General features: G+C 34.3%; 1 pseudogene; it reads right to left on the reverse strand.

Annotated features, from left to right (window-relative positions):
- Positions 1 to 5,333: 5,333 nt before the first annotated feature.
- LOC100430667 (large ribosomal subunit protein eL31 pseudogene) lies at positions 5,334 to 5,704 on the reverse strand (annotated as a pseudogene).
- Positions 5,705 to 9,042: the final 3,338 nt, after the last annotated feature.

A 9,042-nucleotide genomic window follows, 5' to 3' on the forward strand; every position in this document is an offset into this window, starting at 1 on the left:
TCAGTGGGCACTTAGGTTGATTTCTTATCTTGCCTTAGCCTCTTAACAAATTTTTTAAAGTACATGATACTGTATTGTTAATTGTATTTGCTGTGTTATATGGTGGATATCTAGAATTTATTCATCTTGTATAATTGGAACTTTATATCCATTGAGAAACTACTTTCCATGTTCCCGTCCCACCACACCCTGGCAACAACCATTCTATTCCCTGCTTCTATGAATTTGACTATTTTAGATACCTCATTTAAGTGAAATCATTCACTATGCACAGAAAGACACTTCTGTGAGTGGCTTGTTTTTACTTAGCATAATGTCACCCGGGTTCATCTATATTGCTGTATTATAGCAGAATTTTCTTCCTTTTATAGGCTAATATTCCATTGCATGTACTTGCCATATTTTAAAAATTATTCATCTGTTAGTGAACATTTGGGTTGTTTTTATGTGTTGGATAGTGTGAATAATGCTGCAGTGAATATGAGAGTGCAGATATCTATTCAAGACTTTAATTCCTTTGGATAGATATCCAGATGTGAGATTACTACATTATATGATTACTGTATTTTTACTCTTTTGAGAAACCTTCTTATGATTTTCATACTGGCTACCCCATTTTACATTCCACTACAAGGGTGGTATTTCTAGTCTACAAGTGTACAGGGTACTAGTTTCTCTATATCGTTGCCAACACTTGTAATCTTTTGGTTGTTATGAAATCCATCCTAACAGGTTTGAGGTGATACAGAATTGTGGTTTTAATTTGCATTTCTCTTATGATTAGTGATGTTGAACATCTTTTCATATACAGGGTGACCATTTGTAAGGCTTCTTTGGAAAATCATATATAAAAAATTGTAAAGCCTCCACTAAAAAACTGTTAGAAATAAGAAATGAATTCAGTAAATTTACAGAATAGGAAATCAACATGCAAATATCAGTTGTGTTTTTGTATACTAACAGTAAATGATCAAAAAAGGAAATTAAGAAAATAATCTCATTGAATATTGTAAAAATGTCCATACCACCCCAAGTGATTTACAGATTCACTGCTATTTCCATCCAAATTCCGATGGCATTTTTTACAGATATAGAAAACAAAGATCTATGAATTGAAACCATACACACACACACACACACACACACACACACACACACACACACAATAACCAGAAGAGGTGAAGTGATCTTGAGAAAAAAGAGCAAAGCTGGAAGCATCATACTTCCTGATTTCAAAATATATTACAAAGCTACAGTATCTAAAATATGATGGTACTGACATAAATACAGACATATAGACCAATTGAACATGATAAAAATTCCAAAAATAAACCCATGACTACTCAGTCCATGATCTTCAAAAAGGGTGCCAAAAATACACAATGATGAAAGGATAATCTATTTAATAAGTGACATTAGCAAAACTGGATATCCACATGCAAAATAATGTAATAAGATCTCTATCTTTCACAGACATACACAAAAAGCATCTCAATAGACCTACAAATAAGACCTGATATTGTAAAACTCCTAGAAAAAAACAGGGGCAAATGCTCATAACATGGGTCTTGGCAATGATTTTTTGGATATGTCACCAAAAACAACAAAAGCAAAAATAGACAAGTGGAGCTATATACAACTAAAAAGTTTCTGCACAGCATGGAAAATAATAAATAAAATGAGCAGGCAACCTTCAGAGGGAAAAGATTTGCAAACCATAAATCCGATAAAGGGTTAATAGTCAAAATATATAAGAAGCCCCTACAACTCAATAGCAAAAAACAAATAACCTAATTAAAAAATGTACAGAAGACTTCAATAAACAATTACCTGAAGGAGAGATGTGTCACATATTTTGAGAGAAATTTTAACAAATGAATAAAAGAGTAGTTACTTTTGCCTTATAAGGGAAAATTTCACAGAGAAAGTGACATTTGACTTGGTTCTTACAGAATATCAGCAACATCAAAAATAGTTTGAAGAAGGATCTTTTAAATAGATTGACAGAAAGACCAATATGAAGAAAATAAAGAGCCACAAAAGTTCACAGCATGTAATTAAACAAGTCGACAAATAAGATATCTTGAAAGGGAACGAAGCAAAAGTAGATTGGAACCAGATTAAAAGATATGAAAATATATTTAAAAGTTTTCAAAGCACAGTGAGCAGCCAGCAGCATATTTTGTTTTGGAAAATGACATCCTTTAATTTGAGAAGATGACTAGAAAATGAAAGATACTTTTTAGTATTACTATTCTTCAGTTCTTTCTCACTCCTTCATCCTGGTTGTGTTTCTGTTTTCTTAATATTCCACCATTCCGCTTTACTTACCCTAGGTAATTGCTTAAAGTTCTTTAAATTTATCCACCTCTAACTGGTATTCCACTGGTTGATTTCCAGGTTTTGTTTATGCTTAGGAATAGAGTGTCGAGAGTCATATATTTGAAATTTCATAATTATTATATTTATTCATCATCTATCAATTGTTCTCTTGCTGGTTTTTTAATGATCATTACATATCTTGACTTGAGGCAAGTCAATCAGCGACAGCTACCTGCTCAAGAATAGTCTGGGAAGGACAGGAAAGTGTGGGCCTATGTGTGGAACTTGGCTATTGCACATCAGAGGCAGTGTTCTCTCACATGTTTGCACCCAGTATACCACATTCTCTCCTCAACCCTAGAAGTATATTTCTCTTCATTTTTTTACAGCGAACAGGATTTCCTCTGGTGTCATAAACCTCTGACTTAGTTTATCTCTCTCTCTTCAGCTAATTCTGATCAGTGGTAGAACTCCTCCCTGGCCTTTGGAAGCTTCATTTCAAGTATGAGGATACATCCCAGCAAATGAAGATGATAACACTCAGTGCTTTTATTTTAGTTCTGTTTACACTGTCAAACAGCAAAATGAATGTGGACAGATATGGGATGTTTCTCACTTTTCTGTGACCACCCCCCCAAAGCCTTGACACTTCATCAGTGCAAGCATTGTTATGCTTTTCCTAGACTGTTGCTTTATCCTAGGGAAAGCTGAAAATTGCTAAGAAATGTAGACAAGAAGATATTAAAACTTGGGGATGTTCTTCAGTTTGATTCACATTGCAGTGTATTTTCCAAATGATTTCTACGTTTTGTGGTTTGGGATATGATCATTTACAGATTTTGATGATCATATTATTTCCTTATTTCTTATATTTGTTTTGAGTTCCTGTTCTGAGCCTTGAAATGAGAAATAATAAAAACATTTCTGTTTCATATTTTTTAGTGGAAACTGTAAACTGAGTTTATCATAGCTAATTTTTATAAGTGATTCTCCATATATTAGAATGGGTATTGGAATACTTAGGTAAAAAATAATTCTTAACATTATTAAATTTTGTATACATGCAGCAGAGATCAAACCTCTGATTTGTCTTTACACTCAAAACACCCAGGCCAATTCAAACTAAAATTTACAGTGAAGCTCTTTATTTACAAAGCTCTTTATGATAAGCTTTGGTGTATTTTCAGTATAAGCAAAGCAATTATATTTATGGGAAGAGTCAATTATACTGTAACATATGTTTAAGTCAATCTTTCCTTTACGCAAATTAACTATGCTAAAAATATACAAAGTGTTCTTAAGGGGAAACATATAATATGTAATTTTTGGAACAATAAATTCTAGAATGTGCATTATGATGTTAAATTTGAATAAAAAATGTATCTGAAGTTACATACTCTTTGAAGGTAATATTATTGTTTTACAGAAATTAATTTTTAAAATGTGTGGCCAGGTGCGGTGGATCACTCCTGTTATGCCAGCACTTTGGGAGGCCGAGGCAGGCGGATCAGGAGGTCAGGAGATCGAGACAATCCTGGCTAACACAGTGAAACCCCGTCTCTACTAAAAATACAAAAATATTAGCCGGGCGTGGTGGTGGGAGCCTGTAGTTCCAGCTACTCGGGAGGCTGAGGCAGGAGAATGGCGTGAACCCGGGAGGCGGAGCTTGCACAGTGAGCTGAGATGGCCCCACTGCACCCCAGCCTGGGCGATAGAGCAAGACTCTGTCTCAAAAAAAAAAAAGAAAAGAAAAAGAAAAGTGATTCTGGTCCTAGAGATTTTCATAACTGGCTGTTAGGAGAAATCTATATAACAACCCAAGTCTTCATTTCATTTTCTAGAAAACAAATGTGAACAAGACTTTTAAAAGCTTGATTCACTCTAGAGACTTTGTTGAGAGAACGAGGGAATTTCAGAATTCGTAGGACAATTCTTTTTCTTAATTTTTTTTTTTAATGGTGCTCATTCTCTTTCTTTCTTTCTTTCTTTCTTTCTTTCTTTCTTTCTTTCTTTCTTTCTTTCTTTCTTTCTTTCTTTCTTTCTTTCTTTCTTTCTTTCTTTCTTTCTTTCTTTCTTTCTTTCTTTTTTTGAGATGGAGTTTTACTCTGTCTCCTAGACTGGAGTGCAGTGGCGCAACCTCGGTTCACTGCAACCTCTGCCTTCCGGGTTCAAGCAATTCTCTGCCTCAGCCTCCTGAGTAGCTGGGATTACAGGCGCCCACCATCATGCCAGGCTAATTTTTTGTAGATGTAGTAGAGACGGGGTTTCACAGGCTGATCTTGAACTCCTGACCTCGTGATCCACCTGCCTTGGCCTCCCAAAGTGCTGGGAATACAGGCGTGAGCCACCGCGCCCAGCCGGTTTTTAAAATTTATTATATTGGACCTAAAATCTTGAAGGGCACATATTGAAAAAAATCCAAATCAAATAACTGCACATCGTTACAGATACGACACTGATCAAAACTAACAATTTTATAATTACCTGATTGTGAATTTAACTGAAATTCAGATGAAATTACTTTTATGTATTTCTCTAGAAATACATAAAACTGACCAGAAATGGTCAGGTATTGGAAATTTCCTATTTTCAAGCCAATATTCCTAGAGAAGACATATTTTTTTTCCTCTTTCTCACACACATACACACACAGGCTTACATACACATTACACAAAATAAAAAATCCCTACCATCTGATCACCTGAAAATGGATAGTTATGTTAAAGTGCATTTATTTCTAGTCAGATATGATATATTCTGTATTTGCTTACTATCTATTATATTGGGATAATATTTTATGTAGTTCTATATACTATTTTTTATAATTATGGCATAGACATTTTCCTATGTCATTTAAGATTCTTGAAATATGACAAATCTTTTTTTATTATATTTAGTAAAATAAATCATGGTAACTTTTAGTTGACTTTTTGGCCTTTTTTTTTTTTTTTTTTTTTTTGCAATTTTGTAACTTTATTTGATGTATTTGACGAACAGTGATTAGTTCTCATTCACACTGTCTGTAGATTTTTGGAAGTGGTAACAGGTACATAGGTAACCAAGGTATAGAATTTATTTGGTGAATCTTCCTCCTCATTACGTTTTCTGGACAACCGCACACGGATACGGTATGGCTCATCCCTTATTCCTTCGGCCAGACTGCTTTGTTGGGCCTGGTATCAATGCGCACATCTGGAGTTCCCATCGCCTTCCTGGCAAATTGCTGAATCTCTTTGAGTACCGGAGGGACACTCCTCTTGAAGCCCACTCCATGGATGCACTTGTGAATATCGATGGTGTATTTTCGCGTCACCACCTCGTTGATGGAAGAATGGTCCTTTTTCTTCTGGCCACCCTTCTTTGCGGGAGCCATTCTGTTGGGTCCGAGTTGGAAAGCAATATATGTATATTTTTTAAGCCTGGCCTTTTCGGTTTGAGTAAGGTAATTAATCCAACTATATATTTTTCATATTAACTAGCAATTCTTATAAAAACTATGATAAAAGGTATAAAGTTAAAGCCGAAAATGTCTATGGTAATATGTTCTATAATACTACCAATTACATTCACTCATAGAGTGTGCACACAAAGGAAAGAGAGGAGCTTTTATCATATTCTAGCCATTTGTCTGTTAGTGCACTAAGGGCTCATTTTATACTTTCTATTTTAATACCTATAGCATTCTATGAAGGCAGACATTGTCCACAGCTTTCAAATGAGGAAGCTGAGTCTTCAGATGTTTCATACCCTCTAAAATAAAATAGTTTTTATGTAACAGAGCTAAAAATTAAACAGATCCGGAATCTCTGGTTATTTCCTTACCAAATCTACATCAACCTAGTTTTTAAAAATCCTTGTACTAATAATATAGCTCAACTGACTGATGATCATTCTTCAAGGAGAGCAGCTAAACATTAAACAGATCCAGAAACTCCAGTTATTTTCTTACCAAATCTACATCAACCCAGTTTTTATAAATCCTTGTGCTAATAATACAGCTCAACTGACTGATGATCATTCTTCAAGGAGAGCAGTTTTCTGATCTTTGGAATACATATGGTCTGGCAGATTCTATGTGAACTCTCCTTAGTGTCACTTTATACTTGTGCCATTGATACCCTATTATTTTTACATCTCTTCTATCTAAGAAGCCTTAATCATTGATTAAGGGGCAGGTATTAATCATTGATTACTGGCATACATAGGTCAGAAGAAAGCCTGCGATAGCAAGGGAGCAAATATTGGATTTTGGCACAACCTAACCTCCTCCTTCACCCATCCCATATACAATCTTTATCCTGGATCTATAGAAGAGAACTGGAGACAAGACAGATTAATGAAAAATAATTCAAGAGAAAAAAAAAGAAAACTGTTGGGAAATAGTACCCACTCCGTCCCTTCATATGACCATATGAATGCCTTCATGTATGTTAACATGTTTCTACTTCTTAAATATTTCTTTGACTGAATTGTAAAACAGCTCATTATTTTTTATAAAAAAGATATATCACTTACCATGAATAGTCTCATGCAAACTATACTAAAGAAAATCCAAAAAAGCTAAATATAGTGACAAACTTTCCAATAAAATCTAATATCTGAAACCATATTATACATAAATATACCCTAGTGCATGCTTGACTTTTTCAATAAGTAGATGATAAATATATAGTAGTCTGCAATATGAATTAAATCTTAAGAAGATATTGTCCTCTTTAAACAAAACCTATTTCACTTTTTTTCTAAAAGTAGAATATAATTTTACTTTTTCACATAGTAATCTACTTATATGTCTAAAGAACGGGATTTAGTACTCTTTGTAAAAATAGAAGTAATATGTCACTATTATCTTTAATACAAGTGAGTATTAATTTCATTAAAAAAATTTCTATTGATATGGTGAAAGTACAACTTGAACATATGTCCAGAGAACAAAGTGCTATTACAATATTACTTACTTCAGACTTACAGTGTCCCATGAGCTCAAGTCTTTGAAATTAAACACATGTGGATTCAAAGCCTTTGTCTATCTCTATGACTTTGTAGTTCCTCTATTGTAGGGGTCGGAGTGTCAGGGTATTGCAAAGATCTAAGAAAATGATATATAAAAATGAGCATATGTCTCAAATGTCTATACAATGGTAGGGATACAAAAAGTTTGCTTTTTCTAGTCTTTGTAACGAACTTAATGCATGATACCCGAGGTCAGTATGTATATTTATTTGTGCCTTTACTATTCCACATCTTCCCACCATTCACTATAGACCATCTCAAATATATCACTTTTATAAGTCAAATTCTTTCTTTTAAAACTGCATAGGACAGTACAAAGCCTGAACCAGTGATAGCAAGGGAGCAAATACTGGATTTCGACACAACTTAAAATTATTTATTTTGGTCTTTCATTTCTTTCTCCAGTATTACCTAGAGTTAATTTACCATTTTCTCTCAAATTAAAAAAAAAAAAAAAAAAAAAAAAATTGGCAAGGTGGCAGGCGCTAGTAGTCCCAGCTACTTGGGAGGCTGAGGCAGGAGAATGGGATGAACCCGGAAGGCAGAGCTTGCAGTGAGCCGAAATCGCATCACTGCACTCCAGCCTGGGAGACAGAGCGAGACTCCATCTCAAAAAAAAAAAAAAAAAAAAATTCACCTGGTTCATGCCTGTGTCTTAGAAAGCTGAAATCAGGAAACATTTCACTACAAGAAATGCTTCCTAATAAAAGGGGTCACTAAGTAAATGTAATTCGATCAAATATAAGATACAAGGAAAGGGAAGAACACGTATCTGGGTGAAGCCATGTGTAGAACATCTGGCCTAATCTACTGTTGAGTGTTGGGTCTTGGGGAATTCGTGCTTGGTCTGTGTATATCCGTGCTTCATTCAGTCAGATTCATCCTGCAGATGTTAATTCCACACTTAAGGTTAAACTACTTGCAAAATACACTAGAGTATAAACTTCATGAAGGTAGGGATTTATTTTATTTTTTTCTGTTTTGTTCATCAATGAAACCCCAGAATCTAGAAACATCCCTGGCATAATTTAACAATATGTATTTGTAAGATACAGCAACTTTCTTAAAGACAAAGTTCAAATTTCTTAATATGGTTGACAACGTTGTCCTCAATGAAGCCCTTGCCTAACTCTTCAGAGTAGTTTCATGCTACCCCTCACACTCTCTCGCTGTGATTCAATCCTTATATCAGTCTCACAGTGATTCAGTCTCATTGTGATTCAATCATAATGATTGCATGAGAATCATTTACTTCTTCCAATGTGCCACTTCTTTTCTTGAACTATATATATATTTTTTAACCTGGAATACTTTTTTATTTCACTTCTACTTCTGATTTCTGCTTGGTAAATTACACACAAAGTTCAAGTTACAGCTCAAACAAAGCATCCTCAGGAAAAACCTTCCTAATCACTATGAATACATCATTTCGTACTAACCATCTCATGAAATGTATGCCCTTAAATTATTTGCCTTAATTCTGTCTTCACCACTAGATTAAAAGCAGCAAAAATTAGCCACATCTTTTTTGTTCACAATTCTTACTTCATTGTTAAATCCCCAAATTTATGTGTAAAAGTGAGAATTAAAATGCAGTGGGTCTAACGAAGTAGGTGCATTAGAATAACAGACATTTTTAGTGGAAGAAAGTATTCAAAATCAGACAGAAAATGTTGTCACTGTTAGAACTGTTTCCTCAACATTCTT

Source organism: Macaca mulatta, chromosome 3, assembly GCF_049350105.2.
Source record: "Macaca mulatta isolate MMU2019108-1 chromosome 3, T2T-MMU8v2.0, whole genome shotgun sequence".
Lineage (NCBI taxonomy): Eukaryota > Metazoa > Chordata > Mammalia > Primates > Cercopithecidae > Macaca > Macaca mulatta.